Source organism: Thamnophis sirtalis, unplaced genomic scaffold (genome assembly GCF_051295495.1).
Source record: "Thamnophis sirtalis isolate CommonGarterSnake01/CBP01778 unplaced genomic scaffold, rThaSir2_p1.2 scaffold_14, whole genome shotgun sequence".
NCBI classification, from domain to species: Eukaryota; Metazoa; Chordata; class Lepidosauria; order Squamata; family Natricidae; genus Thamnophis; species Thamnophis sirtalis.
The window spans coordinates 35,216,968-35,241,158 of NW_028261394.1; positions in this window are offsets into that span (position 1 = coordinate 35,216,968).

The window sequence follows — 24,191 nt, forward strand, 5'->3', positions numbered from 1 at the left end:
CTGATGAAAAATACTGCTTCGTTATATCCTTCTGGCCTTAACACCGAAAACTATGAGAATCAGTGTGGCAGAGTACTTAGATGCTTGGACATGGACTTCAGTAATCATTGGTTCAGATCTTCAGACACAGGCCTGCTTCACCTATCAGCCTAGGTTCCGGCTTGCTGTTCTGCATTTGCAATCCACGATTTATGAATTAACATTGAAGCAGCAAAGCTTGTTCACAATTAGAACCCACGGAGCTACAGCCTAGCATGATATATGACTGTAATTAATGTGTATTCATTGTTAATGATGATAGCTTTTTATTGGTGGGTTATCAGACGACAGTACTCTCTTTGAAAGCATCCTCTATTCTATGGAATAGAAAAAAAAAAGAGAAGCAATCAGATCACTGCAAACATTTGCTGTCGAAATGTAACTTAAATTGGGACTGTAGGGAAAATCCATTCCTTTTCCTTCCTCTTCCCCTTTTCCTCAAGGAGCACAATGTGGCATCTATTATCCTCTTTCATTCATATTATTCCAACAGCAACCATCTAGTGCATTAAGTTAGACTGAATCATATTATTAGATAGTTCTACTCAGTTTACAGGGTTAGGGCTCAGTGGTTAAGATACTGAACTTGTCGATCAGAAAGGTTGGCAGTTTGGCGGTTCGAATCCCTAGTGCTGCGTAACGGAGTGAGCTCCCATTACTTGTCCCAGCTTCTGCTAACCTAGCAGTTCGAAAGCATGTAAAATGCAAATAGAAAAATAGGAACCACTTTGGTGGGAAAGTAACAGCATTCCATGCACCTTCAACATTTAGTCATGCCGGCCACATGGCACAGAGACGTCTTCAGACAGCACTGGCTCTTCGGCTTTGAAACAGAGATGAGAACTGCCCCCTAGAGTCAGGAATGATTAGCACATATCTGCGAGGGGAACCTTTACCTTACTCAGTTTGCAGGGCTGAGTATGGTCTGAAACCGAGGTCTTCCTTACTCTACTCCAACAATTCAACCACTGCTCTCTCAAGAGTAATCACTCCACAAATCAAATGGATCCTTTAAGTTTCAATCAAGTTAATTTTACATTACCTTGGCCACATTTAGACTTTTATCCTGGCCAATGCACTATTCATCTCGAAATAGATCATCCATTTCTCTCATCTGAAAGTTTGCCCAGGTTTTGCAGAATGTACAGACGAAGAAGAAAGTCAGGCAGGAACTTCTAAATTGCCCATGGCAAATCTGTACAAGCAGCAAACAGAAGAGGTTCACAGATGATCTGACCCCAGCCTTCCCCACCGGAGTGAGATGCATTGCCTTTTATTTACATTACATTATTTCCATCAAGTTCTGATCAAGCTGAAAACAGCTCCTATATTCGTTTACTTGCCTACCTCTCTCCAAGCCCTTCTGTTTTTCCTGCCCATTTGATTCCTCTTCTTAATTAGGATTTGCAGTGAAGTATGAATTACTGCTCAGGCTGGCTAGCAAAGGAACGCAGGGATTTGCTTCCTGATTGTTGATAATTTCCCTGTGTGTGAGAAACCATCACACAAAATGGAGCTCTACCTAAAAGGCAAAATGGCTTTACTTGTAAAACTAAGATGTTACAGAGCCAAAAAAAACTCAAGTTCTTTCTCCTTTCCAAACACTTCTTGACAGAGGTGAGTTCCTGCCAGCATTACTGCTGGTTCAGCACCTAAAAAGGTCTGTGCATGCGCACAACATTAAAAAAGGGGAAAAAATAACATTTTTGCAATGAAGATTGTTTTGTGCAATGGCAAAACAGAAAATCAAGATGGTGTCTCCGAGGATAGAACTGGTTTGGGCGAGTGTCCGTCCGAGTTACTACCTACTTGGCTGAACTGGTCCAAACTGGAAGGAATGCACCTCTGCTTCTGGGCGATGATTCTCAGAAGATTGCTTGTAATAATTTGCTGAATTGGGAATTATTGACACTCTCATCTCTTTCCTTCTATTCTAACCACATGAATCTGGATTGTAGAGATATAGAAAAAGAACATGACAACAAGGTTTCTTCCATTCACCCATTCTTATCACTGGATTTGTTTCCTCTTTCTTGGGAAACAAATACTTCTCTACGAAGAACTTGAAATGTTTTCATGTGACTTCCAGCTTCCAATACTAAATTTTGCATCTCCCAAGATCTGATTCAATATTTTTTTTGTAAAAGTTGACCTTACTGAGCCATGAAAGCTGGACCCTGCCCTGAATTCTAATCCATCTTTGTCTGCTTTGTCATACCCAGTTTTGGAAACCCAGGTGATTTGTAATAAACCATTATTTTTTAAGCCACCCTGCCTCACCAACAGCAGCATCTATGGGGTAGGAGAAGGATCAAAACAGGCAAGATGATGATAGTAATAGCACTTAGACTTACATATCACTTTACAGTGCTTTTACAATCTTCTCTAAGTGGTTTACAGAATCAGCATATTGCCCAAACAATCTGGATCCCCATTTTACCCACCTCGGAAGGATCAAAGGCTGAATCAACCTTGAGCCTGGTGAGATTTGATCTGCCAAATTCCAGGCAGCCGGCAGACAGTAGAAGTTGCCTGCAGTTCTGCACTCTAACCAATGCGCCACCACGGCTCTTCACAAACCATGATGGTTCGTTATTTAATATATATAGCTGTCCATCTCATGAATGTGCCTGGCTGTAATGCATTCAATGCCTTGTACTATTGTACATGAGCATGACATTGGTACATAGACATAAGATGCAAGGTTTTCATTATACTACTATAACCATTGTCTTGCTTCCTTTGATCCACATGATGCCAATGGTGTATTAGAACAGGGGAGATCTGATATTAAAGAGGGTGGGTCAGTAATTTTGGGTTAGTTACTGTTTCTCAGGCCTTGATTTGTTTATTTTTACCTACAACTCCAAGTTCTACTTTTTTAAAAATCAATTGAGTGTTGATCCATTTTGTTGTGACAGGAATTGACTGACCAGCTTTTTGCCCAAACCGGACATCATGGGATGAGAGACAGGGACTGGGCCAAAGTCACCCAGTCATCTTTCATGCCTAATGTGGGACTAGAGCACAGTGTCCCCTGGTTTCTAGCCTGGTGCCTTAACTACTAGATCAAACTGGCTCCCTCTCAGGCCTAGACTAGGAAGCTGAAAAACACATCTACAACCCACCCTGCACTAGCATAATAGACTGCCATCCAAAACCTTCTATGAAGTGGCCTTTAACAAGCAATGAATTGATCTGGGCTGATGATTTTCAGAGAGATTTAGATTGAAATCTCTTTCATTCATTACCTTCCCTAGGTGGCCTTGGGCTATTAGCTGGAGCCAACTCATTTTGCTGGGATGATAACACCGAGATAGGGAACTAAGAGAAGGGCATTTTATATGGAATAACACCAGAGATTGGAAAATGTCTGTATCTTCTGTGCTTGCCTTCCTCTTTACGGTTTTGGCAATTGCTTTGCAAAATTTGAAAAATGTGAGTTCCAGTATCTTGGCTTTAATAAATGAAGGAACATATCTCATAGCCTTGAAATACAGGTTTGCATATGTCCCCTTGATGTAAAAGGCAAGTTGTGCTGTTTGGTATGAAAGTGGACAGGGAACTGCAGTTCTGTGATTAGTATTACATGGGGAAAAATCTTCCTTCTGCCTGTATAAGTGACTGACAGCTTGGGTCAGAGAGCACAATTTAGTAAAGGACATCAAGATAGGGAGCAAGAGAAAGGTTGATTCCATTTTATTATGAACAGTCCTTGTACGATGTGGTCTTACTTTGCAAGTCAAGCCAAAATCAGAACTGATGTGGCTTTTTCCAGCCCTGGAAATATACCCCCTCCTCCTCAACCCATGATCCCTGTCCTACTTCATTATAGTATTCCTATTCTTCTAGTGTCATCAAGTCAGCAGTGCTGGAGTCTGAGATTAAAGTTAGCAGCTAGTTCCAGTTTTAGCACAAGGTCACAGTTCAAGGCTCAGCTAAAAGAGGAAAAAGGCATTTGAAGCTGAAGAGGCTGACAAAGGAAACCAAACCAAAGAAATCGTAGGTGTGCTGAGGATTCTAATAATCTATTGTCCAAGATGGTCAGTTCGGTATGCAGCATTTGATCCCAAGGGAGCTGAGTTCCAATCTCGTTTTTCCAGGTGGTTGAGGAGCTCAGGTTGAGGCCAGCGAATGCTATTCTTCATGCTAGGCTGAACTTTTTTCTTCTTCTCTTTCAATGCGATGGAATAGGAATGTGTTTTCTTTTCATAGAAATAATGTTAATACAATTCTTATGGGTGAAATACAGATTTCATAAAAAGTTGGTCAGAAAGATGAGTCTTTGTACGCAACTGTGCAATCATTTCTCCGGTGCTCTGCAGCTTTCTTGATTTTTCTAGGTAAGAAAGATTTCATGAGGGGCTCTGCAATCTCCTTAACTGCTCACATTTCATGATCTGAAAAGTGTTGTAGCAATGATGCTACAGCCGAAATATCCCCTTGAAGCCCAAAGCCAGATTAAAACATTACTCTCTTTCAAACTTCTAGATCACAGCTGTCAAAGCAGTTCAAGGTGGACACTAAAAAGGGCATCAGGGCTGCATCAAAAGTTTGCCTGGAGTTTATTTAGTTCATTTGAATGTCTCCATTCCAAGCAAGGCATAAAAGGATAGTAATTCAATTTCCTTAGTTAAGGCCAATCTCAGGTTCGATCAGCACACCTATGATTTCTTTGGTTTGGCTTCTTTTGTCTGTGTCTTCAGCTTCAAATGCCTTTTCCTCTTTTAGCTGAGCCTTGAACTGTGCTAAAAAAGATGGAGGAGATATATTAACCAGGCCTTCTGTTTATATATTAATCAAGCCTCCTCCCAGGTGGAGTTTGCAAGGTGATAGCATTCTCATCTAGTTATTCTTATCTCAGTTTTTCAGAGATTTCCAGTATAGTAATAACGTCTGATCTTCAAAATATTCCCTTGGATGGGAACCTTCCTTCTTTTCCTCTCTCCCTCCTTCCTTCCTTCCTTCCTTCCTTCCTTCCTTCCTTCCTTCCTCCCTTCCTCCCTTCCTCCCTTCCTTCCTTCCTTCCTTCCCTGAAAATGGAGAAAATAAGAAATAAGCAGTCTGAAGCTTCAAGAACTTTTTCTCTGCATATAAGCCAAGGAACTGATACTGTAGTTAGGCTGGTAAACTTTAAAAATCCACAAGCTTCATAAATTAGAACTGAAGATGAAAACTATACGGTTCATTCCAAGGCTAATGTAGGAGTTAGGCTGTTATAGGAAGGGAAGAACTGAAAGACAAAATCACTTTAAATAAGTCAGGAAGAAACAAAAACATAAAAAAGATTCTATCATTTTATGTCCGTCCCCCCCTTTTACACATGGAAATAATATATCTGCCAATAGTATTTTCGTTCATTATCCTGTCAAGCACATTTTAAAGAGATACAATAAAAGAGAAGTTGAAATAAAAGTGAACATTATAAAAAAAATGGAAGCAGGCAACAGTGTACAAGGGAAGTGTTTTAGGTTGTTAGAAGTAGGGTAGCCAAGGAGGTCACTTTAAAGAAATATAAGAAGATAGGGAACCTTCTGAAAAGTAATACAAAGAATTTTGTAAATACAGAGCATTCAGGTGTTTGTGTGTGTGTGTGTATGTGTGTGTGTGTTTGAGTGTGTGTGTGTGTGTGTGTTTGTGTGTGTGTGTGTGTGTGAGAGAGATATATTTCAAGGTTGTATAGAGCAGTGAATGAAAATAGATAGCACACCAGATTAAAAACAAGGGCTGATCTGAATGTTTGGATCAAATGTCCAAAGAATTGGGGAAGGGCAGATGTCCCTTCAAAGTCAAAGGTGATGTGGTAGAGCTCAAATGAAATTATTTGTACATCATCTGGAGACCTCAGAGTTGAGTAATCTAGAAATTAAGCTGATAAGTCATTTCAGTTCTCTCTCTCCCTCTCTGTCTCCCCTCCCATCTCTCTTTCTCTCTGTCTCTGTAATGCTAGCTTTTGTTGATTTGATTTACTTACGCATTTGGATTGTGCAAGTTTGGGGCAGCTTTCTTTTTCTTCTGTTTCTTGTTTAGGGTTTTTTTCTTGTTCTTTACTCGTCATCTTTAGCCTTTCACTGTCTCATCATTCCTTATCTTTGTATTTTCATAGTCACTGTATTTGTTTTGTCATTTTCCTAACATCACAATAAAACGAGAAGAAAAAGCTGGAAATTTATGCGCCTTTTTTATGAATCTGCAGGCGTTTGTCTGTTCTTTTAATCTTCTATCAAGACTGATAACAATTGGGCAGACTGTCTCTTAAGACACTTATAAATCCCTTTTATATCCTTGCAGGCCACACATGCATGCAATCTTTCCTGAAGATTTGGCTCTGAAGAGTCCTTCGAGGCTGCTAGATCTTAGCTTAATTGACAGTAGGTTGAAAAAATAACTTCAGTATTAGTTCCAAAGGTGGCTCAGTGGGTAAGACGCTGAGATTGCCGATCAGAAAGGTTTGCAGTTCAGTGGTTTGAATCCTAGCGCCGCGTAACAGAGTGAGCTCCTGCTACTTGTCCCAGCTTCTCCCAACCCAGCATTGGGAAAGCATGTAAAAATGCAAGTAGAAAAAATAGGAACCACCTTTGGTGGGAAGGGAACAGCATTCTGTATGCCTTTGGTGTTTAGTCGTCCAGCCACATGACCACAGAGACATCTTCGGACAGCACTGGCTCTTCGGCTTTGAAACGGAGATGAGCACTGCCCCCTAGAGTTGGGAACAACTAGCACATACGTTCGAGGTGAACCTTTACCTTTTATTAGTTCCAAAGGTGCTTTTTCAAAAGGCAACTGGATTTTCTTTGTTTTTGCTTTGTTTTGTTTTGACAGTAGGTGTATTTTTATTACTCCTATTCAAGAAAAATATATCTTTTTTTTTTCCAACCTCTTCCCACACAATTTGGGGAAGGAAAATTTTCTTTTGGAATTCTTCCTAAGAGAAAGAGAGTTTAGTAAATTCCTCAATAGCAATAGCAATAGCAGTTAGACTTATATACCGCTTCATAGGGCTTTCAGCCCTCTCTAAGCGGTTTACAGAGTCAGCATATCGCCCCCAACAATCCGGGTCCTCATTTTACCCACCTCGGAAGGATGGAAGGCTGAGTCAACCCTGAGCCGGTGAGATTTGAACAGCCGAACTGCTGAACTGCAGTCAGCTGAAGTAGCCTGCAGTGCTGCATTTAACCACTGCACCACCTCGGCTCAAGGGTGGAATGTAAGGTTCTTGTATGGTTTATTAGTTTGGAATACTATTATCATTTTGACTTAAAAGCCATTTTTTTCCTGAAGTAGCTGAAGGATATAGGAGGATCTTGATTCTCATCCCAGCAGTCTTCGGCCGCTCTTCAATTAAATCCCCAAGGAAAAAATGTTACGAGAAAATGTGTTCCGTAACACTTTTTTAGATTGAGAAATCAAGGCAGTCAGGAAAGCTGCAGGTTATTATGATAAAATATTCCCAAGCCTATCTCCTTCCATCACCTCTAGTACTCATGTAAATTCAGAAACAAAAATGAGGAAAGTCAGAAATAAATTCTCAAATATCTCTCGGATAATGTGCCAAAACAGCAACCTCTTTCCCAAAGAAAGGAACCTTGAAAAATACTACAGATTATTAATTTTGTCATCCCTAAACTTATTCTGACTGCTAGCAATTTGCCCCATTCTTGATTAATATCTTCCCCATCTGATTTCAGCAGGATACAAAGAAAGGTTATTTTGTACCTCTTGTAAACATTCCAGAATAACAGAGTTGGAAGGGACTTGTAGGTCAACCTCCTGGTATACCATTTCAGACAAATAGTTGTCCAATCTCTTCTTTAAAACTCCAATGTTGGCTCACCCACTACTTCTGGAGACAAGTCATTCCATTGTTTAATTATTCTAGCTGTCAGGAAATTCTCCCTAGTTTTAGGTTGGTTCCAGAACATTTCAGAAGATCCATGTGACCCCCATGTATTTGTCAAATACTCTTTGGCTACAGTATCAATGCCAGAGGATCAAACTATTCTCCAAAGCACCCAGGGGTAGAACAAGAAGTAATGGGTGGAAACTAATCAAGGAGAGAAGCAACCTAGAACTAAGAAGAAATTTCCTGACAGTTAGAACAATTAATCACTGGAATCAGTGGAACAACTTGCCTCCAGAAGTTGTGAATGTTCCAACATTGGAAGTTTTTAAGATGTTGGATAACCATTTGTCTGGAGTGGTGTAGGGTTTCCTGCCTAGTCAGGGGGTTGGACTAGAAGACCTCCAAGGTCCCTTCCAACTGTTATTCTATTCTATTCTTCTCAGATCAAATCATCAGACCAAGCCATCACAGAATTGGTCATTGGAGGTGTCCAATCCTTCTTCTGAATGTCAACAAACGGAATTCTCTGAGTTGTCTAAATGCTTTGTAGCCTCCTCGGATGAGTGGGCCACTTTGCATAACCCTTCAGTTTACATAGCCGACTGATAAATTTACAACTTTAATTAAAATGTGGAGAACGGATCATCTTAATTAATAAAATAGAGCACTCTGTATATTAAATGCCAGTAAGTTAGGCTCATTGACTGGGTGTCCTAGATAAGTTTATACAGCTAGGCATGTGCCTGTCTGGAAGGCTTAAATAGTTAGCCTTTTCAGACAGCACTTATTCTGCACCATTGGCTGGTTGATTAGAAACGGTGCTATTTGTACTAATTGAATATGACCACGGCTAAATAACAATATCAATACCACAGATTTTCTAATCAATCACAGCCTATTTTGAAATTACAAAGCCGCCTTCCCTCTAAGCTAATGAGGGCTTTCTGCCACCAAAAACCTGCCACTTACAAATTGGGCAAAGCTTTAGACAGTGGAATCAATTTATTTCTAATCACACTGCTTCCACATAGATATGTTAATAACTTCCTATTGTTTTATATCTGGGTTACATCCCTGAATTAAAAGAAAAATAACTGTAGAAAGAGAATTGAAGCCTGCGGATCTAAATATATTTTCATAGGTGTAAGCCAAGAACTGCAAAAACCAAGGGATAATTACTTTTTTTCCCAGGAGATATGGATCAAATCAACTTGTGTTCACAAAGATTAAACTCCTAAAACATTTCCAGGCAACCCCGTGGGAGGCATAATCAGGATCTGATATTATAAATAAGATGAAGCTGCAGGAATCCGTAGTACAGAAGGTCACACAGAGGGAAGATATGGCATCATTGCATTCTTCTTCATTGTTTAGCCTGATTACACAGCAGACTTTAAAAGAAATTAAAAGGGATCTCATTATAATCTGTTCATCTAATGGCATCATTGTTTCTTTCTAAGCTTTTTTATCCTTTGTTACAAAGGATGCAGTTGGCATCAAAACTGACCCTTCCTTCCTTCCTTCCTTCCTTCCTTCCTTCCTTCCTTCCTTCCTTCCTTCCTTCCTTCCTTCCTTCCTTCCTTCCTCCCCTATGCTAAACTTTTAGCATTTTGGAAACTAAGACAGCAGACAGATCTGTGTCTATCCCTGTGTTAATTTTAAAAGAAAAAAAAAGATTCATAACTTTTGCAGTTTTTTTTTAAATTCTTTGGCTAGGGATATTTACATTTACACTTTATTCCAGTACATGTATACTAAGATCACTTAAATGCCTGGCATATGCATTTCTCAAAACTCAGCTCACATTCTATATGTCAAAATAGATTAAACAACAGGAAACAGCTGGAGAGATTTTTTTTATTTGTTAAGAAGTAAAATTTCTCTTGAATCAAACTTGTATCTTGGTGGCTTCAGGGACACATTCATGTACAGTTTTTTTGACAACAGTACAAAAATAGTTTCTTACTCCCTTGTTCTGGGATATTTTCTTGACTTCTCTCTCCAGGTTATAGCAGCCCTAAGATCAAAATGTAAAGTAGGTCTGGCTGCATCCATATTGATTAACTTTTCAAGTTCAGCCAAGATTCACTAGCACCTTTCTTTATAATTGTTTAGAAGGAGTTCTAAACATTGCTTATATTCCTAAGCCTGTTAATGTTACTGTTTTTACCTTTTATGGATTTTGTGCATTTGTGTTTGTGGGTTTGTGAATTCTATCATCCCTCCAGTAGAAAATACCACCCAGAACCATTCAGAGCCACGATTCATGTTCCAAATAAAATTTCAGAATAATTACAAGAAATGAACTCAGTTCCTGATGGCTGTATAGATACAGCCCTGTCATTTTCTAGGCAACAATTTGAAAGTGTTTTCAACTTCCTACTTGATTCTACAACTCTAGATTTCCTACTGGTCTCCCATCAAATGCTAACCAGGTCCTGGGAGCGATATCTTCTGTTCCTCAGTCCTTCGGATTCTTATCCTTGCTATAAATTTTGAGAGCTGCACTGAAAATGCCCCTTGATGGAAATGAAAGAGATGTTCAGTCTAGCACTATAATGTTCATGCTGCATTGCTCCATAAATGGAGCTGATTTTTTATTTAGAAGACATTAGATGATATTAATAGGACACTATGCTTGCTGGCACATACTGTATATCTTTGGTTGTAAAATATACTGTATATTTTATGGTCACTTCAAATAAAGGGATAGAGAGAGGGTTACTCTAATACATGTATTTTTAAAACATCTAAGGAATGTACAGGGAATGGATGGCATGAAAAAAGTGTGATATAATGGTGAGAGCACAGGGATTGGGAAAATGTCAAACCTAGGACATGGGATCAGATCAAGTATTATCTCTCCCTTTCTGATATTCCTAGGATGCATCTTAGAAGATGGTAGTGGAGCAGTGGTTAGAATGCAGTACTACAGGTTACTTCTGCTGATCACTGGCTGCCAGCAGTTTGGCAGTTCGACTCTCACCAGCTTAAGGTGAGCTCAGCCTTCTATCCTTCCAAGATCAGTAAAATGAGGACCCAGATTGTTGGGGTAAATGGGCTGACTCTATAAACCACTTAGAGAGGGCTGTAAAGTGCTGTAACACACACACACACACACACACACACACACACACACACCACATATATATTTTCTCCCAAATTAATACAAGAAGATAATGTCTCCATATAATGTGCACCTAATTGAAGTTATGAGCATTCTTTCTGGTGGGACATCCTATTTTCACAAAGAAAGGACAGATGTGAGGATTTAAGATTCTTTTTAAGTCATATTGTGGAACTTGCCATTTTTTCCAATCAAAAAACCTGGGATAAAGACTGTTCTTTAGAGTTCCTTTTCCCCCACGTCTGTGATTTGGATCAGGTCACCATGTCTTTAAAGGTAAAGGTTCCCCTCGCACATATGTTCTAGTCATTCCCAACTCTAGGGAGCGGTGTTCATCTCCATTTCAAAGCCGAAGAGCCAGTGCTGTCCGAAGATGTCTCCATGGTCATGTGGCCGGCATGAATAAACACCGAAGGTGCACAGAATGCTGTACCTTCCCACCAAAGGTGGACCTATTTTTCTACTTGCATTTTTTACATGCTTTCAAACTTCTAGGTTGGGAGAAGCTGGGACAAGTAACAGGAGCTCATTCCGCTATGCAGCACTAGGGATTCAAACCGCTGAACTGCCAACCTTCTGATCGACAAGCTCAGCGTCTTAGCTACTTAGCCACCATGTTTTTACACATTTGTAAAACTGAAAGGCGTGTTATTAGCACACACCTAGAAGCCCTATGATATATATTCTATGTTATCTTAGATTTGGCACCCAACCCTCCTCTTTTCCTGTTCAGATTCCTATGGTGATAGAACCCAGTTCCTCTCCATTGTTCTAATTAAAAGCATCTTTTGATGGCCACATTTACGATGTAATACAAATGTTGCAATAGCATTCCTGCTATCACTTCAAGCACGCTTCTTCTCACCAGGGCAAGACCCAAGATATTTTGAATAAGAGAAGGAAAAAGCATTGCAGTTAAAAAAAAACAAACCAACAACCCCAAATACAGAATGTGATTCTGCCAGTTTCATGATGGCCTGTAGCTATCTTGGTTTCATTACATTTCCCAGGAGGGGGGCATCACACCCTGACAGACAGCATCTGGGCCAGGAGACCTTCTTAATTTAAAAACAACAAACTAATTATTGTCACCTACTCTTTCCTGCAGCTTTTTATTTATCTGTCGCCCAGATAAATTTGGGTCAGCATTTGGTGTTTCTGGCGGAATGTCTGCCCTTCTTAAATAAAACTGCATTTAAAAAAGAAAAAGGAAAAAAGGAGTCAATTTCACATTAACCAATGCAGGAAATGAAATATAGATTCATGTGCATAGTTGGGATATTTTTCTTAAGTCTCTCTTTAAAAAAAAATCACTCTCAGCTTCAAACTATAACTTCCATCTGAACTCTTGACAATATCAAAGTTGTAGCAGAGACTAGCACTAGATTCATAAATTGTCAAAAGTGACATGGTAATTTATATAAAATTGGCTTTCTTATTTTCTTGCACTTTGATCTTATGTTGCTTTTGTAATAGAATACTCTTTATCAGAGTAACCCAATTTATATTAAGCGTATCCATATGATCAGTCTCATAAATATCTGGACTATAACTTATTCTACGATGTGTGGCTGAAGCTTGTGTGGGAAGTCAGTAATGCTTAGACTTTACAAAGTCATTCAGTTAAGTTTAGGGGGGCAAAGCTGGTCAGTTTGTAGCTTCCAGGAAGAAATCTTTTTTTTCCCCTGAAATGGGTGGGGAAAGTGGGGGGGAGGAAGAGAAAATGATGCTTTTAAGAACTCCATATTAGATGTCATCTCAGGAAAATGGGAAGCCAAGTTGAAGTCTTAGGGAGCAACCATGATTCAAAAGGCATTCAGTTCCATCCCTGTGTGATGGCCTTCTCAAGAAACTTCCCCATTTATAAGAAAAAATATAGGAATTACAAAAATGAGGAAAAAGAAGAAGAAACTAGGTGAATGGGTGGAAAGAAGAGAACATAAAAGAAGTGAAATCTCTGAGAGACCAAGAGATAATGGTTAGAAAAGGAGGAAGGGAAAGAAAGGGATGTACTAGTAGAAAAAAGGGAAATGTGTTAATATTGTTAATGGTATGTAGCTAATTATGATGTGAAGGAACTATATGAATATTATTAATTGTGGATAATGAACAAAGTGAAATGCTCATTATATAAAAATTGATTTTGAGGATATATGCTATCTATAGTAAAATAGAATAACAGATGGAAATGCAATGATAAATTTGGTTAACTTTGGGAGCAATGATGATACTGTTTACGTATTAAGAAGAAATTAAATTTAAGATGGAGGATATGAAAATGAAATAACATGGCTGAAATTGGAAATGGAAATACAATGTAAAATGAACTATATACATGAGAAGATGTTAAAGGGAAAAGTCCGGACAACACTTTGTTTATAAAAGACTTTAAAGTTGGCAAAAAAAAACCCTTTGTTTAAAAAAAGAATATAGGTTTTGAGAGACAATATACAGAACAGTATATAATATTGTAAACGTGTTTATCTTCCAGTTCTTTTAACCTCAATGATCCTTTAGGACAATTTTTGGACAGCTAGGGCAAATTGTAATTTAAAGGAATTGAGGAATATTGACAATAATGGAAAATGCGATTGGTCAATTGAAATCCAATAATTGGGGGAAAAAAGAAACCTCTCTCATTTCTTCTTCCAGATTGAGGAGATCGTGGTTCAACTGATTTTAACTGTGATTTCAGTAGAGCCAAAATATGGCTTTAACTGCCAAGGAATTTAGGCAATCATCATTGGAGGCTTTTAAGACTGGACAGCCACTTGTCTGAAATGGTATAGGATCTCTTGCTTGAGCAGGAGGCTGGACTAGAAGACTTCTGAAGTCCTTTCCATGTCTATTGTGATTGATTAATTGGTTGAGTGAGTGAATCAATTTATTTAGCTGCAGACTGACAGATCTGAGTGCTACAGATGATGACAATTTCAAAGAGAAACATGTTTAGATTGCTGCCCAATTTCCATTGTAATGAATAGAATAATTTCTATTATTGTCACGGACCAGCATTGCAAAAAAGAATAATTAAAAAATGGGGGGAAATAAGATAACATATTATAATTAGTGGTAGATTGTCAGTGTGCAGTCAAAGTCTGTCTAATTTTGAAGGCAGTATGGCAAAATTTATCTACCTTCAAAGAAACTACATCATACTGATCTGATAACAGCAGTTGTATGTAAAAAAAACATTCTAATGTATACCATTAACATATGTGTGTCTATAGTTAATAATCTTCCTTACTTTATTAGGAACTGAACCTATTGAGGAATTTAGTTCCAGATTAAGCTAAAAAGAAAGGAGTGTTATTATTGGTCGAAATTTTGTTCCATATGTCTGATAATATAACCTATGACTATTACTAAATGTTGTATCTTATGATTCTTGATGAATTTATTCTGTTTTATTTTTCTTTATGTACACTGAGAACATATGCACCAAAGACAAATTCCTTGTGTGTCCAATCACACTTGGCCAATAAAGAATTCTATTCTATTCTATTCTAATTCTATTTCTATTTCTATTCTATGTAGAACTCTTCATTAGTTCCTTGCACATTGTAATCTTTCCTGCAGCATCCAGAATTCATATTTCTGTAGGAAAAATAATTTTAAAAATTATAAAAAAGTATATGATTGAAATGTATCGTATTTGTGTTAACATGAGTAAATGCTGACAACTATTGTCATCTCTGACAACATGCAGCAAATAAAACATATCATCTTTAAGAAGCGACCATAACTTTTCCTGCGTAGAACCTATCCACAGACAATCTCCAGAAAAATGTTCTTTGTCATTCAAAGGTTTTTCTGCTCTCACATAAACTAAAATTGAGTGAATACATATCTCCATATTCATTTCCTGTCCCTATTTTTCACTCATAAACACACACACAAATCAAAGTCGCTAGTGAAAGAGAGGATACTTGGGGGTGGGTGGGGGAGAGTGTTGAAAACGACATCAAGGTTGAACCTTTACCACTGCAATCTTTTCTGTCAAGGAGAAGACAGTTGCCAGAGCAGCCCTGGATAAAGTCAGGAGGGATTGGCCCTTTCCCTTCCTATAAACAATTACAATCATCTAAAAGGCAAGACAAGTAAGTGGCCATCTGTGCTTGGTCTGGCGTTTCCTAGTCAACTTTTTAATCACACGTCAAAGTGTCATTCCTTTGATGTAGATGAAGGTTTTCTGGACAAATGTCTTCAGACCATAGTAGATAAGGTACCATAAACAAGTAAAGCTTCAAAGCATCCAAAGGTGGCTAAAGGAAGCCGTGGGAGACATAACTTCTTATCCTGCCAGATACAGACATGGCAAAAAGTATGCAACGATTAGACCAAGCCTAACTATTTGCCAGTTTACTAAAGAAAGCAAGAGTATCCCACTATAGGAATGTGAAACAAACATCTTGATTATTATCGGTGGAGGATTGATGTGGCCTCTCTAATTGAACATCTATAAACACATTTTCCCCTGGGCATGTATATTCTTTTTTAATGAATGTTGTTCCCAGACCTGGATTTGGTAATCTCTGGGTTTTTGTTTTGTTTTCTTGTTTCATTTTAAAAAGGTAGTTATAGTGCAAAATGCAAGCTAGAGAGCCATATGCTTTTCACAAGATGCTTGATTTCATTCTTTGTTCCTGTCTCCTTCCAGAGCAGCCAATCAACATTTGGTAACCTACATAGCATGTTGCAATCTTATTAAAGGGCTCTTAGATTTACTTGCCATTCAATATATATTTTCCGTGGAATGTTTTTCCCCCCCAAACACTGTGATTTCCTCATAGAGGTAGTCCTTGGCTTACAACAGTTCATTTAGTAACCGTTTGAAGGAACAACAGCACTGAAAAAAGTGACTTACGACCATTTTCAACACTTATGACCATTGCAGCATCCTCATGGTCACATGATTTGCATTTAGATGCTTGACAACTAACACACATTTATGACGGTTGCAGTGTCCCAGAGTCATGTGATCCCCTTTTGCGACCTTGAAAGTCAATGGGGAAACCAGATTCTCTTAACCACGGTGTTTTGGGCTCAATTGTGGTCGTATGTTGAGGATTAGCTGTACATGCTAATGCTTCTCTTTTACATGGAATACACTATCCATCCCTCCATCTCCATCCCTCCCTCTCCATCCATCCATCCATCCATCCATCCAAGTGTCTAAGAAATTCCACTCTCTGAATACTTTTCATGACTCATCCTTGGCTTTAGGTGCCAATTTAGTTGTAGTCCATGAAAATCATGACCCAAAGATCCAGCCCATTGCTTTCCAATTGCTGCTTGACTTCAACAGCATGGCTGGGGTAAGGAATATTAGAAATTTTAGTTAGCAACAACCAAAGAGCCCACTGATTGCACAATCCTGGTCTATAAATTGTCACCAGACTGTGTCATTCTGAATATACAACTGTGGAAGTTATATTTATATATAATTTTAAAGATACACATCTATGAATCATTGGTGGAAATGCTACAGCTGTTACAGGGCATTTTCTTTAGGATCTCTAGTTAGAACTCATCAGTGACAAATTTCAGTACAATTTGATTAATTAAATAATATACAGTTATGTATTTGGAAGACTCACTTGCACGGGGATTTGTTTTGGGGGGAAGGCATAAATGCAAAGAATTATCATGTTCAAAGATATGAGAGCCAGTTTGGTCTAATGGTTAAGGCACCAGGCCAGAAAGCTGGAGACTGTGAGTTCAAGACCCATCTGTGCCACAAAAGCCAGTTGGGTGACCATGGTCCAGTCATTCTCTCTCAGCCCAACCCATTTCACAGAGTTGCTGTGATAGGGAAAATAGGAAAAGGAAGGTGTTCATCACAGTGAGTTGTTTGTAAAAATAATAAAAAGGGGATACAAACAAACCAACAAATAAATGGTGTGAAAGAAGAAGGTTTCATTATATAATTATGACAATATAGGTGTTCCTCATCAGCTCTTCAGTGCTTACCGTTATTGAAGTAAAGGAGTTAGTTTATGACTAGGGACCATCAGACTAATAAAAGGGCCCGGAGATTTATTTTCAGTTTGGACTTTCCAAACTCAAAACAATTTTACCTTTTTTTCAAGTAACATTGCCTTTTCCCTCCTTTCGGAAGTATCTGTGTAAATCCAGCCATTGCTGAGGAATCACTTAGTAATATACATAGGACTTTTAAGGCCTCCGAGGAAGCATGAGGAATCATACTCAATGAATAAGATCTTCAGGGGCCTTCGGTGACAATGCAATATTTTGTTCTCTGTGTCAGTCTGCACAAAATAAATGTTGCGGTGGAAAGTAAAATAAATCTAAGACAGGAAGATTAAGGACCCATGATGTTGCAGTTTCTCCTTTCCCAAGTCACATCTAGAGAAGGAATTCTCAAAAGTAGCATAGCCAGGTGAGAATCCACTCTCCTTGTCACTATTGCCTACTTTACATCTACTTTGTCAAGTTGTCAAAAAAAAAAAGGTCAAGGAGATAATGTTTTGGTAGAATAGTCCATAAGACTATTGGGTGTTCTACTCTTCTGACTGATAACATAGTTAATTCAGGGCCAGAAAGCAAGCTAGGAGACCCCCAAGCTAAAAGATTGGAACCAAAGCAAACTGAAGAAAACATGTTCTTGGATGCTTCCAAGTGAGCCCAGTGATTGAAATTCTTCCCTGTTAAGGCAGGGGAAAAGGAAGTAAGGGGGGAGGGAAGAAAAGGGTATGGAAAAGAAGAAATGGGGGAAGAGAAGAGGGAGGGAAGGAATAAGATACCTAACCTTTGATGTTTATAATGATTTGATAGTATGGGAATATCTCGAAATGTAGTTGTATTGTTTTTTACAAGTTATGGATGTTGTATTTTCTTTTTACCAATAAAATCTTTTTTTAAAAATTAAAAAAAAAGAAAGAAATTCTTCCCTGTTAAAAAATAAGAAAGCTGCTACTTCAGGAACACTCTCAATTCTGTTGAAGCCCCATGTGGAACACATGAAATACCATGTACCAAGAGGTCCTTGGTACTCTTTGTAAGCTTGGTTGTTTTGTTGCAGATGTTTCATTAACCAAACTAGGTGACATGAAAAGTGCTAATCATGAAGTTAAGTGTATTTATCTCTATCTCTTATGTAGGAGGTGCAATGGATCAGCAGTTAAAATGCTGGGCTTGTTGCATTGAAAACCAACTGCCCAGGTTCGAGACCCAAGGATCTCACAGTGGGGTAAGTAAGTGCCTGTCTTTGCCTAGCTTCTGCCCAGTTCCAAAGCATGCAAATGCAATAGCAATAGCAATAGCAGTTAAACTTATATACCGCTTCATAGGGCTTTCAGCCCTCTCTAAGCGGTTTACAGAGTCAGCATATCGCTCCCACAGTCTGGGTCCTCATTTCACCCACCTCGGAAGGATGGAAGGCTGAGTCAACCTTGAGCCGGTGAGATTTGAACCGCCGAACTGCAGATAGCAGTCAGCTGAAGTGGCCTGCAGTACTGCACTCTAACCACTGCGCCACCTCGGCTCTAAAATGCAAATACATACATAGGTACCACTTTGGTGGGGAGGAAACATCATGCTGGCCACACATGACCATGGAAATATTTTTGGTCAGTGCTGGCCCATGACGTTAAAATTGAGTTGAGTGCTGCCCCTTATGGTCAGCAAACTCTGGAGAGAGTCCTTTGTCTTCTGAAGGAGTAGTCAGGACTGTTAAAGCTTTGATTGATATTGTACTTCAATATATTGGGGGACGACTGAGGAATGGAAGGTCCCATGTCCTCATGGGAATATCAGAGGACGATGGTAAAAAAGCTGGTTTCTAACTTGGGACACTTTTCTGCTAGAGATTCCAAAATCAGTCATCTGATTGATTGATTGATTATGTGCCTTCAGTTGTTTTCAACTTCTAGCAATCACATAGTTAGATCTAACAAAGTCTAACAAGGTCTTTCTCAGTCTTCCAACGGCGCTATTCCTGTGGATGCATCCATTTATATCTGCTGTTCAACAATGGTAAATGCATCTTGTGTTCTCAGCAAGTGATAAAATACAATGGAATGTGGATTTCAAATGAGATCTGCCTTCCTCAATTAACTTTTGTGGCTCATGTAGTTAAAGGAAATGTCACAATGGCTTCATTCTGCAAGGTAAAGAATATGCTAATGCTGACTATAAACAGGAAGACAAAAATCTGTTGTTTCCAGAAATCTGGTTGATGAATTTTTGTAGGCATATAAATTGCTCCCTTATATTGTCAAGAAAGGGTGGCTCAGTGGCTAAGGGACTGAGTTTGTCGATCTGAAAGGTCAGCAGTTCGGTGGGTTTGAATTCTTAGTGCTGCATAATGGAGTGAGCTCCAGTTACTTGTCCCTGCTTCTGCCAACCTAGCAGTTTGAAAGCATGTAAAAATGCAAGTAGAAAATTGGGGAACACTTTGGTGGGAAGGTAACAATGTTCCGTGTGCCTTCAGCATTTAGTCATGCCAGTCACATGGCCACAGCGATGTCTTTGGATAGTGCTGGCTCTTCAGCTTTGAAACGGAGATGAGCACTGCCCCCTAGAGTCAGGAGGGGACATGTGTGAGGGGAACCTTTATACCTACTGCCAAGAAAACTGCAGGGACTAGTCTAGGCAGTTGCCAGGCATTGACACCGACTTGAAGACACACAACACATGGGCACAAACACCCCCACACCCCCACATGCCACCCCACCCACAATAGTTTTAACCTATTATGGTATGGCAGCCTTCATATTGAAGGAATCTCATGTTTCAGTCTCATTCTTTGAGCTTAACTTTAGCAAACTGTTTAATTCTAGGAAAGCATTTTATGCAACTGAATAAACTCGCTCAAGTGAGCCTAAAACAGGGGCTTTATTTGTATCACTGACAGCACGATCCATGTGTCACATTAGAACCATGAGGTCAGTTTTCTGCTAAAGAAAAATTAGGAGTTTCAATTAAATTGTATTGGAATCGTTAGAATTTTACATATTTTGCATTCATAAAATGAGAGTTCACTCTTTGGCAGCTTTAGCAAAAGGATCAAGTGCTGGAAAATGTCTTGAGTCCTTGAAAACAACCTTTGCCAGAGATATTGGAGAATTGTTTCCAGACTGAATAAACGAAGAGTGCACAATGTTTTTTTTGTTTTGAACTGAGGGTTACTCTTGAACTTTGAGTGCAATGTTGAAAAATTGCATTTTCCCGTTAAAATGAAACTGTGGCTAAGAAACTGGTAGGCTAGCTTACGAAATCAAAATTGTGTAAATTAAATTAAATACCATTCATTATTAAATTAAATACTATTGCAAAAACACTGCCATGCATTTTGAAACTATTCTTTTGTTAAAAGTTAAAAGTTAGCCATTTGGGGCATTGTAATGAAAATTGCAATTTAAACTTTGGAAATGGATAGAAATTGTACATTCCTGGAAGAAATAATGGGCTCGATCAACTTTCTTCGATCTTATATGAATCAAGACTATGGTTCCAAGAAAATGATTTCAGTTGAGGCCCACAACCATGGATATTAGGAAATAAAGAGAATTCTAAACCAAACCCATTAGAAGGCAACAGGATTCTGTTTGATAGCTGGGCAGTTACATAAATATGTTTAATTAATTAATTAAGGCACATGTCTCACCCCTTTAAAGCCATTTGGAATCTCCTTTCAAAGAGGATCCCAGAGATGCTACGTGCCCTGTTTCAGTTGGTGATTGAATTTAGTAAAAAAAAAAATATATTCATGTATTTCCGACAGTATTTAGTCTCATTTACAAGGATGTGCAGTCAGGGGAGGCAGGCCCTCACCACTGTCATCATCAAAAGAAAAGAAAATTTAAAAGGAAAAAGGCTGAGGTAGTTGCTGCCAGAGTCACAGTGGATGACTCTGCTTAGTGCTTAACGGCAGGAGGAGGCGAGAGAACCACGTGCCTCCTTTAGTCTATCTTTATGATCACTTGAGCAGAGTTAAGCAAGGGTTAAAAGGCGAAAAATTCCTTATGCAGAGGAGGCACGTGGTTCTCTCGCCTCCTCCTGCAGAGGGCACTTTTTAGAGGCTTTTTTTTATTAAGCAGAGTCATCCATTGGGGACTCTGGCAGCATCTAGCCCAGCCTGGCTTCAGCAGCTCTTGCCGTTTTCTTTTTACATTTTCATCATGGCAGACAAGAGCAGAGTTGAAATCCTCTGTGACACAGCTGGAAAAGGTATGTGGGTCGGAGGGAGGGGGGAGGAATTCAAAATTATTGTAATTTGTAAGTATTTTTTTATTGTAAGTAATTTGTGTGTGTGTGTGTGTTTGTTTCTTTACTTCACTCAAACTCTCTCAATTTGAGAGAGAGTTTGTTTGAGAAGAGAGGAAAGGGGGAGAGGCAGGGAGGGCAGCTTGTTTGAGAAGAGAGGGGCAGCCCGTCAGCAGAGGCGGGTCTTTTACCTGCCTCTGCTGGTGGGCTGGCACTTTCTTTCTTTTGCCAGGCCCCTCGCACCTGCATCCAGCCGCACCGGGGGAGGAATGGGCTGGGTGGGCTGGCTGGCTGGGGAGGGGGGAATCATGGCCTCTCAGATGGCCCCCACCGCTGCCGCCAGCAGCTTGGGTGTCCCGGTTCTGGTTCAGCCTGGGGCTGTGGATTGACGCCGCGGGACAGCTGCAGCAGCCAGGGGGTGTGAGAAGGCCGGGTGGATCGGCATCGGCTTGTAGATGGGAGTCCAGTAGGAAGCCACCAGACTGGCACTGGGGCTTCGGGGCTTCGCCGGGACTTTCAGAAAGCCACGCCGGGGCTTTGGGGGGCTTTCCAAAAGCTGCCCCCAAAGCCCCGCGTGTCCCGCTCTATGGCCATTGTCCTGCTTTATGGCGGATGCAGTGGCCATAGAGCGGAACGCATTGGGGCTTCTGGGGTGGCTTTCAGAAAGCCACGTCATAGAGCGGGACACGTCAGGACTTCGGTGGCGGCTGGCACTGACAGACATAGGGCGGCTTTTGCCTGCTTGCCTCATCGGCCATGAACCTCACCACACGTCACTGCTCATATAGCAATAGCAATAGCAGTTAGACTTATATACCGCTTCATAGGGCTTTCAGCCCTCTCTAAGCGGTTTTACAGAGTCAGCATATCGCCCCCACAGTCTGGGTCCTCATTTCACCCACCTCGGAAGGATGGAAGGCTGAGTCAACCTTGAGCCGGTGAGATTAGAACCACTGAACTGCAGATAACAGTCAGCTGAAGTGGTTGCAGTACAGCACTCTAACCACTGTGCCACCTCGGCTCTTTTACATACTCTATACATACTGTATAGAGGTTCATTCAACCAACCCACAAGCTCAAAAAATGAATCTCCTACCTCATCCCACACCGAGTTTACTATGTGTCTGTGTGTGTGTGTGTGTGTGTGTGTGTGTGTGTTTATTTATTTTTATATTTATACATCTATCTATCTATCTATCTATCTATCTATCTATCTATCTATCTATCTATCTATCTATCTATCTATCCATCCATCCATCCATCCATCCATCCATCCATCCATCCATCCATCCATCCATCCATCCATCCATCCATCTACACACACAAACACACACACACATACATGTACATTGTATATACTGTATTTTTCGGACCATAACATCCACTGGAGTATAAGATGTGCCTAAATTTACAGGAGAAAAACAAGAAAAAAATAGTTTTTGGCCTTCATGCTTCATGTTTTTGCCATCCCCGGTCCCCAGAAGCACATGGCCCGTTTTTAGCCTCCAAAGCCCTCCGTGCATCATGTTTTCACCTTCCCAGGCCCCCAGAAGCACTCTGCAGTGCTTCATATGGCCCGTTTGGGCCAAAAGTGTGTCCGTTTATTGGCCAGCAGAGTTCTTCTGGAGGCCTGGGAGGGTGAAAACGTGATGCGTAATGCGGATGCAGAGGACTTGGGAGCCCAACATGGGCCCATTTTTGCCAAAATCAGGATGTGCAGAGCACTGCAGAGTGCTTCTGGGGGCTGGAGAGGGCAAAAATGCAATACACAGAGGGTTTGGGAGGCCAAAAAGGCCCGTATTCAGTCTATAAGTCGCATCTAAATTGTCACCTACTTTTAGGGGGGAAAAGGTCTGTCTTATACTCCAAAAATACTGTATATATACAGTATATATACTGTACACACACACAAACACACATTTCCCCAGTGCTTTATTCACATTCCACATGCCCATACACATCATGCTAATAGCTTCATAGATTTATCCATAATAGCCTTTCTCTTCATGTTTTGTCATTCTGTGGCAGCTCTGCTCCATTTATATATGCTCTTTAGTTTGCTTCATTGCCTACACATTGATTATTTCACATTTGTCAGTATTAGATGCAAAACAATATTTTCCACTTGCAGTGTTTGGCACCTGAAAGAATAAAATTCATTTAAATTTAGACCCCTTCTATTCCCTCCTTTGCAAACCCCACAGCTTTTGTTATTTGTAATATATTTAATTAGGGTGATGCTAAGAGCCAATTGCTTGAACTATTTGTGTGCAGTTTTTTTTCCTCCCAAGTTGTCAGCACAGAGCTCAGTCTTGTCATTTGTGTTTCTCTGTGGTGGTGCGTGATTTTTCCCCAGTCTTTATGTGCAAAGAATAGACGGTATCCTCTTTAGATTCTAAATAATACAATACAAGGATCAGACCTAATCAAGAACCAACCTAAAACTAAGAAGATATTTCTTGACAGTTAGAACAATTAATCTGGGGAACCACTTGCCTCCAGAAGTTTTTTTAATATAGATTTTTTTCCCCCAGTATAAACATACATATTTTATGGACAGTACATTGACTGGGTTAAGTCTTTTTTAAGCCACTTAAACAATAGTAATATAAATAAATACTGTATGTATACTTCAAATCTTCCAACTTCAACAATATTGGTCTCTTTCCATAATCCTTTATCATTTTTCCAATAGTTCATTTAAATATAAATAACACTTCTTTTTTGCCGTATATTTATTATCCCCTGCTAAATAATATCATTTAATAGTTTTAAAAATTACTCATTATTCCACCATAACTTCAGTGTCCCAAATGTGTAAAGTTGCTAATAATGCCAATTATTAACAATATTTAATCAATCCCGGGAATATATTTTGAACAACCCATAATTTCTATTCCTTACTATTTTGAATTCACAATATACTTTAACACATTATTAATGCTATTAATA